This window comes from Priapulus caudatus, unplaced genomic scaffold, assembly GCF_000485595.1.
Source record: "Priapulus caudatus unplaced genomic scaffold, Priapulus_caudatus-5.0.1 Scaffold24, whole genome shotgun sequence".
NCBI lineage: Eukaryota > Metazoa > Priapulida > Priapulimorpha > Priapulimorphida > Priapulidae > Priapulus > Priapulus caudatus.
Window position 1 is genome coordinate 283,511 of NW_014577085.1, and position 11,011 is coordinate 294,521.

General features: G+C 41.7%; 1 protein-coding gene across 1 annotated transcript in view; it reads left to right on the forward strand.

The window, feature by feature from the left end:
* Nucleotides 1–11,011, forward strand: part of LOC106813629 (high affinity cAMP-specific 3',5'-cyclic phosphodiesterase 7A-like) — a 63,787-nt gene that overhangs the window by 22,565 nt on the left and 30,211 nt on the right. The window lies entirely within an intron of this gene.

Below are 11,011 nucleotides of genomic sequence, written 5' to 3' on the forward strand. Positions count from 1 at the left end.
GTCATAAGTAGGTTAATTAACACATGATTGATTCATCAGTAGTAAATTACGCTCATTGTGATGTCATCAGTAAGATAATTTACACATATAAGTGTCGTCCAGTAAGGTATAATTATGTATATGTGTGGATGTCATAAGTAGGTACTAACAACCATCGATGATGGTCATCAGTGACGGTAAAGCACTATGACTCGATGTCATAAAGTAGGTAATTAACACCATGATGATGTCATTAGTAGGTAAGTAACACATGATGATGTCATAAGTAGGTAATTTAGACATATCTGATGATGTCATCAGGTACGGTAATTACCATTATGGTGATGTCATTCCAGTTAGGTAATTACCATATGATGACGTCATCAGTAGGTAATTACATATGGTGATGTCATCAGTAGATAATTACACATGATAATGTCGTCAGTATAGGTAATTATCATATGGTGATGTCATAAGTAGTAGCTAACACATGATGATGTCATCAGTAGGTAATTAGCATATGATGATGTCATAAGTAGGTAATTAACACATGATGATGTCATCAGTAGGTAATTACCATATGGTGATGTCATCAGTAGATAATTACACATGATGATGTCATCAGTAAGGTAATTATCATATGAAGATGTCATAAGTAGGTAGCTAACACATGATGATGTCATCAGTAGGTAATTATCATATGATGATGTCATAAGTAGGTATAATTATCATATGATGATGTCATCAGTATGTAATTATAACATGATGATGCCATCAGTATGTAATTATAATCAGTAGGTGATTACCACGTGATATTCTCATCAGTAAGTAGGTTTCACATGACCTTCAACCATTTCAATACCGGTCACATACGCGCGCGCGTGACATGATTAACACATCAGTGTAAGTCTTTTGCCGGGGTTCATATTACCCACAATGCAACGCCGCCGGCCATTAGGGTTCCAAAAACAGTTCAGCGCATGTGTACAAGTACATTGAGCACAACGCACCTCTGCTTATTTTATTCGCCTATTAAGCAAATCCATTACAACGCCGCTCTCCTGCGGTGTTGTCAACTGCAGCAATCGGTATCAGAAGAGAGCCACACAGGCTTTTTTAGGCTGCCTAGCGTGATCACAACGACAAGGTAAAGTGACGAGACCAGCGACGGACCACAGACGTGTTGGAGCCATTTTCAATAAAAAGCAATGCTGAATAAAACACGTAACGTATTACTACAATATGTTCTCTACTCCTTGTATTTGCCGATAATTACCTGTAAATGCCGGTTAAATGCTTCTCTGCAACACACAGGTACACTGCACGCCGCTTCACATTTAACACTTATATACATATATCCGACGGCATCCAGTAGGCAGCTGTTTGAGTGGGTGGTGATTTCTTTTGCACGTTGCAGCATACTCTACATAAAATAGACACCGAGGCCAACATGTGAACAGAATTCACCAAGCCCGGCTTTACAATTACAGTGTGCTGACAATGATGCCTGTCCCATATTCTCTCATCATGACCCATGCCACGGATAGAGAGATGTATAATTAGAGACTGGGAGTGCATAAAACGTGCTCAGATAACGTAAGATGGGACTCTCACTGTTCACATGATAGATGTAGACTGATACACCACTAACCCAACCGCAACAGTCGATCGTAGGCACCAGGCTTTTGTATTCTGAAAGGGAACACGTTGTGGTCCTCACTCCATTCGGCATTGTCTATTTGGTACGGTCTCGATTCCACATCTGCACGCAATTTTCTCCGAGATAGCGTGCTTTGGCCTACGTTGTCTAGTGAATCAAAGTACTTATCCATACTACGTACACTACAGACAGTCGACAAACGTGCATACACTAGCTATTAAAAAAGCTGCGTTTGATAGACTAGAGTAATGCAGTAACATCGGTGAAATTTCTGAACTCGTCACGATGTAAAACAAACTCAAGTCTATGAACATATGTCACATGTGTTGCGCTGCAATCTTCCGATCTGCTCAATCTACGAATCTGCCGACCGTGTGCAATCAGCACCTAAAACTCGCCAACTAAAACCCACGTGGTAAACCTGCTTGCAAAACCGCCTGCGCAATCTCAATCGAACTAGCAATTAACACAACCCCAGCTGATAAACCTGTCTGCAAAATCGGGATCCACCTACTGCTAATATCTATTGCAATATTAACACTATAGCCAATGTAAAATCGTTGATTGTGCAGAATCGGCAGATTACACGCAACACCTGTTCGCTCTTTTTGGAACCGAGATGGCCGACGGACAGGCATGTAGGTAAATATGCTTAATTTACGTGCAAATTCGCGAAACCCTCTATATTGTGGGTGAGGGATGAGGCTGTTCGCTCCTCGGTCGGCGATCAGTGCGTGTCTATAGTTCGCCACTCTAGTGGACGTGTAACGTGAGCGCGCGCTTCGCGCTGCGCCGTGAGCATCGTATACCCACCGCGAGTGCTCTGTTAATACTGCAGCGCCGCGCCGCGCGCGCCCTCCCACGTCTTCTCTCCTTTTAATACCATAATGGTTTTGTCACGACCTAGCGGCGCGTCGGTCGCTGTATTCGGCGAGGAGGCCGCAGTAGAGGCTGTTGTATTGTGCTGCCGAGCTCCTGATCTGATACGCGCCAGCAGCCCGCACACGGTGGCTGCGCTGACGCTAATGCGACGCTCTCTTGACTGCCTGCCTGCTCTCGCTACACCTCATTGAGTGCGTAATGTATGCGCTGGACGTGATTATAATGTGGATCGCGCTCTAGTTGCCGTCTCTCTGTTTAACCGTATGTGATCAGCTTATCAGTAATGTTCTTATGCATGTAGTCAGCCTGTTAGTAATGTTTTAATACGTTGTCAGCTATCAGTAATGTTTTATTACGTGGTAATTTTTTAGTAATGTTGTCTATCACGTGCCTCAGCTCATGATAATGCTTTTTTACGTCGTGTCAGCTTATCAGCTAATGTTTTATTTACGTGAATTTTATTACGTAAGTGGTATCACGTGCTCAGCTTGATCAGCTAATGTTTATTACGCTTGGTCTAGCCTTATCAGAAATGTTTTATTACGTGTAATGATTATGTATATGTTTATCACGTTGCTCAGCTTATCAGTAATTGTTATCACGTGGTCAGTTTATCAGTAAGTGTATATCATGTGGTTCAGCTTATTGAGTAAGTGTTATCACGTGGCTCAGCTTATCAGTAATGTTTTATTACGTTGTCAGCTTATCAGTAATGTATTTATCGTGGTAATTTATTAGTAATGGTTAATCACGTGCTCAGCTTATACAGTAAATGTTTTATTACGTGTGGGTCAGTTTATCAGCTAATGTTTTATTACGTGCGTAATTTTCATTAGTCAATGTGTTTCACGTGCTCACGCTTATGTAGTAATGTTTTATTACGTGGTCAGACTTATCAGTAATGTGTTATCAACGTGTCAGCTTTATCAGAATTTTTTATCACTCGTCAGCTTTCAGTAATGGTGTTATCACGTGATCAGCTCATCAGTATGTTTTATCACTGGTTGCGATAGCTTATCCAGTAATGTTTTATTACGTGGTATAATTTATTAGTAATGTGTTATCACCGTGCTCAGCTTATGAGTAAGTTTTATTACGTGGTCAGCTTATCAGTAATGTGTTATCACGTGCTCAGCTTATGATAATGGTTATACGTGCTCAGCTTATGATACAATGTTTTTATTACGTTGGTCAGCTTATCAGTAATGTTTTATTACTTGGGTCAGCTTATCAGTAAGTGTTATCACGTGGTCGTTAAGTTTATCAGTAATGTGTTGAACACGATACATTTAAAATTATTAGGAATAATGTCTACTGGCATATTTTATTACTTATTCGGGCCTTAACATTAGCTGGCGAATGGACAATAAATAACGCGGATTCATGCTTGCCGGCAATGGTAGTTAATTATTATATTGTGCGGAACTGGCTTTGGATGTGCGATAAATCGCACGCAGCGCTATTTTTTTAGCGCCGTGTGTGCATGTCAGACACATCTTATACTAATCAGTTTAGCGTCCATAGGCATCCTTCTTCAATTTCCTAAACATGGCGACCTTATCCTACCTGTGCTCGACTATCTGCCTAAAGTGGAACGAACATCGAAAAAAACACCACTACAGGTCGAGTCTTGACAGGACAATTGCCTCAAAGGCTTTTATAGAATATAGGGGAGTCGCCAAAGGTAAAATGTATGTAAATTTCCAGTCATTGTCGAGCACGTAGCGAAAGGTCGCCATGTTTGGAAATTTGTGTGAACAGATGCCACTCTATTTAGTATAGATTGGTCTGATATGCCACACCGCTAAAAAAAATAGCGCTGGCGTGCGGATTATCGCACAATCCTCAAAGCTCGCATGTGTCCACATCGCTAAAGTAATAATAATTAACTACACCATTGCCTGGTCAGCTTATCAGTAATGTTTTATTACGTGGTAATTTTATTAGTAATGTGTTATCACGTGCTCAGCTTATCAGTAATGTTTTATTACGTGGTCAGCTTATCAGTAATGTTTTATTACGTGGTAATTTTATTAGTAATGTGTTATCACGTGCTCAGCTTATGAGTAATGTTTTATTACGTGGTCAGCTTATCAGTAATGTGTTATCACGTGGTCAGCTTATCAGTAATGTTTTATCACGTGGTCAGCTTATCAGTAATGTGTTATCACGTGATCAGCTCATCAGTATTGTTTTTATCACGTGGATAGCTTATCAGTAATGTTTTATTACGTGGTAATTTTATTAGTAATGTGTTATCACGTGCTCAGCTTATGAGTAATGTTTTATTACGTGGTCAGCTTATCAGTAATGTGTTATCACGTGCTCAGCTTATGAGTAATGTGTTATCACGTGCTCAGCTTATGAGTAATGTTTTATTACGTGGTCAGCTTATCAGTAATGTTTTATTACGTGGTCAGCTTATCAGTAATGTGTTATCACGTGGTCAGTTTATCAGTAATGTGTTGACACGATACATAAAATTATTAGGGAATAATGTCATCTGGATAGTTTATTACTTATCGGGCTTAACATTAGCTGGAATGGACAATAAATAACGCGGGATTCATGCTGGCGGCAATGTGTAGTTAATTATTATTATTGTGCGGACATGGCTTTGGATGTGCGATAATCGCACGCACGCTATTTTTTAGCGTGTGTGGCATGTCAGACACATCTATACTAATAGAGTGGCATCTGTTCACATTTCCAAACATGGCGACCTTTCCTACCGTGCTCGCATCTGCCTAAGTGGAACGAAATCGAAAAAAACACCCTACAGGTCGAGTCTGAAGGACAATGCTCAAAGGTTTTATAGAATATAGGGGGTCGCGCGGTAAATGTGTAATTTCCTCTGTGTGTGTGTGTGTATGTAGGGTACATGGACGGCGGCGGTTACCCGTCCTATTCATTCACGCATGCAGCCTCTCCGTACTTAAGACAGAAACACAGGACAGGGAAAGACATCGTAGGGGTCAAATATGAAAAGACAGATTACCGATATTTTCTATATAATATTATGAGATATGACCTGACAGACCGCCGCGAGAAACCTTCCAGTTTCTGGCATTAATCTGCCATTTTCACGTAGTATTTGAAACGTCATTTCTGCTGATGCGAACAGCAGTTTTGCTCCCTTATTGAAAGGAGGAGGGCCTCAAGACCGGCATATAATGCTGATGAGAAATGGCAAAACGTGTATTTAGTTAGCGCCAGCGTATTTAGTTTACAAACGTTAGCGCCCGTGGTAGTGCTACTATAGTGCGAGTGCTAGTGGTGCTCGTATTTCAGCGACAGTAGTAGCGGTGGCTGCAGTAGCAGCTAGAGATAAGCGCTGTCGCTGTGCCGGCACTTGTCCAATTGGATCAATAAAATTTGCGACGTGTTTTCTCAACGTTTCCCATATATAAGGAGCACGCGCCCTACCGAACAGATTGCTTGCACGAAATCAATGGCTGGTTTTACAACTAATTGCTCCTTATCATGCGCTAGCATGGAAAGTGCTCAACTTTCTGCTTGGTTAACCAAAAGGCGCCGCGTATATATATATAATATATATATATATATATATATATATATATATATATTATCCTGAACCGTAAGAAATCAATCACGTAGGTGAGATCGCTGCATCCTCACTGCTGCACAAATATAATTGCGCGAGTCCGGTGAGAAGCGTCGCAAGATTTGCATCTTTATTAGTCTCTTGTTTTTGTTGCGCACGCTCTCTTCGTAGCGCCACCTGTACAGCCGTATCTACGCAAGCGCTACGGCAATCCACGTTCATCTCAGAGTGAGAAAGCGGAGCGAGAGCAAGAGAGGGAGAAAGAGAGGAGGAGAACGAGAAAGAGGAAGAGAGTTAGAGAGAGAAAGAGGGAGAGCGTGTGAGAGTGAGAGCGTGAGAGAGCGAGAGCGATAAAAAGAGAGAAAGCGCGCGAGAGAGCGGGAGCGAGCGAGAGAGAGAGAGAGAGAGAGAGAGAGAGAGAGAGAGAGAGAGAGAGAGAGAGTGTGTGAGCGAGAGAGATAGGGCAGCGAGAAAATAAACCTTGTACGACGCACGCGGCGTGTGAATATGTTCGCAGCAGTACTGACTGACGTCGTATCTCACGTGCAGATCTTGTCGATTCGCTCGTGCCGTGTGTAAGTTTATGAAGCGTGCAATGGCCGCCCTCAGACACCCGCCGCCTGGATCGCTGCGATAACGTGTGAAGTAGAGTCCCTATATATAGAGGGGATCTGTATATAGGGACCCTAGTGTGAAGGCACGCCATGCTGCCTAGCGGCTACAATATGGAGCATCGTGATGAGCAAATTCAGAACAATATCAGAAAATTCTCAGGGCTTCGTGTAGTACACGTGTGAAATGTTTCAGAATTCTAACGTGCAACATAAAATATCAGGGGTGTATGCAGGGGGGGGGTCGTGAGGGTCGTACGACCCCCCCAAAATTTCAAAAGGTCCACATTTTTTCCAAAGAAATGAATAAACATAATGAAAAAACATAAATGAAAAAGCATAATTGATCAGGTACCAGCAATGAGTCTAAAGACCTTGCCAATTGCGTGACGTAAGTCTACACTACGAGAAGAAGGTTGATGTAGAGGAAGTGGTACGTGCATTCTGCCAAAAGCAACCTAGACGAATGCATTTCGGGCATGTCCTAAAAGACTCTGACTAGAAGAGACACTAAAATGATTGGTTTTGTGTATTTTTTTGTTTCAATTAAATTGTATTGACATTTTAATCACATCTTGCTGTTATTTCATTGTGAAAAGGTCCAAAAAATTATGATCACGACCCACCCAGAAAAAAACCTGGATACACCCCTGAATATGTGCTTATCCGCCTTACTAAATAATATATGTAATTATATTTTTCGTGTTTTACTTTCGGCTGCTTTGCGTAAAGCCACAGCTGCACACACGTAAACGAGACGTTTGGATTATCATTACTAGTTTTTAGTGTTTTTTTTTTTAGCTCACCTTGACTTCGTCAAGATGGGCTATTGCCATGGGTCGTTGTCCGTCGTACGTCCGTCCGTCCGTCAACATTTGTCTACGGTCAACGATAACTTGAAAACCGTTTGACCCACATGTTTCAAATTGCATACAGTTGTTACTCCTATGGGAGAGATTTGAACGTCCTATTTTGGAGCACGCCAGTTGACCTACTTTCGAGCCACGCCCACTTTTTGGCAAAAAAGGGAAATGGCCATAAGTCAGTTCAGGTTTAACGGATTTTGCTCATTTTTGGTATGTGAATGAATAAGGACTGGCCCCAAAACATATCACACGGGTGTTGATTTTGTTTTTAATGATGCAAATTAGGTAGATTTTGGCAATTTTACTACGCATTTCAGTGTCTGCCTACGGTCAACGATAATTCAAGAACCGTTTGATCCACATGTTTCAAATTGCATACAGTTGTTACTCCTATGGGAGAGATTTGCACGTCCTATTTTGGAGCACGCCAGTTGACCTACTTTTGAGCCACGCCCACTTTTTGGCAAAAATGAAAATGGCCATCTAGATTCATTCGATTTTGTTAAATTTACCTACCTACCTACCTACCTAATCATACCTACGTGTAATATTGTGTTTTAGATTCTTCGTTACAGTAATTTGACTGGAATATTTTATTGCTGTTATTTGCGCGATAATCAAAAACCAAAATGGCAATCATTTAGGCGTAGCGCCACCTCTCGCCCAGATTTCAGCCTTTCAGATCTGAAACTTTTATTTTCGCATCAAAACTAAGCCTGAAACAAAACAGTGAAATTTCTATTAGTATAAAACGGAATAAGGACATTTGATCACATTTCGGACCGTCATAAATGAAACACTTACCAAATTGTAAATATCATCTCCCTCTTCTATCACACCCAATGTGCATGAGCTATAGTGTCATTGACACTTTCATTTTATTAATAATTTAAGAGCACGCGCCGAATTTGCGTGTGTTCCGGCGTTCAGATGCCCTTCGCTCTCGCATACTCTGCACATGTGAGCTGCATGTACGTTTATGCGTCACGGTATATGGCCTTACCCGACGAAAGCTTCTCTATTTCTTTCTCCTGTTCTTCCACGGGAATTACGTGCCAGCAAGAAGGCATGTGTTACCTAGATTACCTGGCAGCTTAAACTCTGGATTCCAGTTAGCTCTACCTGTTTAGAGCTCTTCGCTGCGTCCTAGGCGTGTGGTTGAGCTAAAGACTACGTAGGTAGACCTAGGTGCCAGTATTACCGTGATCGTATTATGTTAATCCCACACTGGTCCAATAATGGTGACAACCTCCTGTTACGGGAAATCACAGCTAAGAAACGTATATACGTAAGTCTGACAAACCTTATCCGCTGACAGGCTGACGTAAGCATGTATGGCGAAATAAGGACGGCTAGCGAAAACACCAGGGCAGTGAAGGTTACATGCTATATATACATGCTTAATCGCAGAGACGTGTGTCCTTGTATCGTTGCTTTGCACGCTGACGAGTGTCAGCAATTAACGATTTTGTTGTTCGCTGGGTTTCTAATCCATTTGTCAATTGATCACGGTGAACCGCCTCATAGCGAATAGATGATGACGGTGAGATATCAAATATTCATGATGACAAGTCTAACGATTGCTTGATATCGCGTTGATCCCCCCTCATCATTGATTTATCATGACGACACGTCTCGTCATTTATTGTTAAGGCGATCAGTCTTATCATTGAGTGGTCATAGTGATTCATCCAGTTATTGATTGGTCAAGGATATCGGTTTATTGACGGATTATTGATCCAGTGTTCAATATACAATGCGAATTCAGTATTTTTCGCTAAAATCACCGTCGCGCAAATGATATATTATCGCGCATATATTATTATATCGCGCATATATATATATATTTTCGCGCATATATGATCTAATGTTATATTAACGTTATTAGTCTCATGTGTGCGTGTAAGGAATAGTTAACTTCATCTTCATTAGTAAAAAGCCAACCTCCATACGTAATTAGTTGTTCATAGCTGCCGTCATTGGCGGTTAGTGATGCTCGGTACGCAGTGTGCTAGGTTAATTTAGAGCCATGAAGAGGTCTTGGGCAGTATAGGTCACAACTGTACAATATTCAGGTCATTGGATTTCATTTGCGATGAATATATAGTCTGAACTCTCCATGGCAGTAGTGATTAGTCTGTAGATTAGCGTGAAGAAAGGGTTTATGAAGGAAATCCTAACTGACAGCTATAAACTTGATCGGATAAAATTTTAAGAGTTTTATGAGTAACGTTGGTGCGTGCGTTCATGTAGGTTAATATCATGTCAGAACGTTAGAGAATTGTTATCATTGCTTAGTTATGAATAAGTTATCCTTAGAAAGCTTTATTATTTCTGCCATGTTCATCACATGTTTATGTTAACATATGCACGTTCACATGTAATTTTTAGTGGCATGCGATATTTAGTGGATATTCTTCTAAAATGTCTAAACTTTAAATCTGATGTTGTTGAGTGAATCTATTTGAGACCGGGCGCATACAAGTTTTTGCGAATTACCTGAAATCTTGTGTCGATGAAATTCCGGGATTAGAGGCCGAATGTAAAAGGATCGGAGAGAAAATGCTGGTTCTGCTCGTGCTGGTATAACGTGCGCAGCGGTTTTTCGTCCGTGGAGCCAATTTACGTGTTGTTAACCGACAAGCGAGCACTGCGTAGACAAGCCATCGTCGGCTCATTACACGCTCGCACTGCTACGGTCACACGCTCGTCTCCTGTTCACTAACCTGCAAATCCACGCCGTGAGTTCATTATATAGAATGCAGCCAGCGCAATTATAGTGGACCGATCCTGAAGTGCGCACATAGATTTATTACAAGGCAAAACGGGGGCAATTTAACGATTCTCAACGACGGCGGCTGCAAAAGCGCTAGTTTATTAGCTCCGATGCCACGAAACCCTGCGGATATCTTTTATTAATGACAAATATCCAGCGAACAAAACGAACGTGCAACCAGTGTATTGATCTCACAGGAACTCGCAGCAAAAACAATTTTAATTTCAGTACGCAAGAGCTAATGCTATGTCATATCGCAACGTTTCGTATTTTCTGGCAACTTAAAAATACCACCGGAGATCCGCCACCATGCCCATTTGACATGGTTGCTACTTGTGGGAATTATGCATTTCAGAAAAGCCAGCGGTAGGTGTAACTGCGATCTGTATGTTCTTGGAATGATGAACTTAGCTTCATCGGAATTGTCCCCAGTTGCTGTGACTACGCCGCTGGGTGCTATAACCCTGCCGCCTGCGGCTTTCGTAGCGCTACCTCGTGCTCACATAAATCTTCTATGCACATCCCCATTTCTCTCTCTCTCTCTCTCTCTCTCTCTCTCTCTCTCCCTCTCTCTCTCTCTCCCCCTCTCTCTCTCTCTCTCTCTCTCTTTCTCCCTCTCCCTCTCTCTCTCTCTCCCCCTCTCTCTCTCTCTCTCTCTCTCTCCCTCCCTCT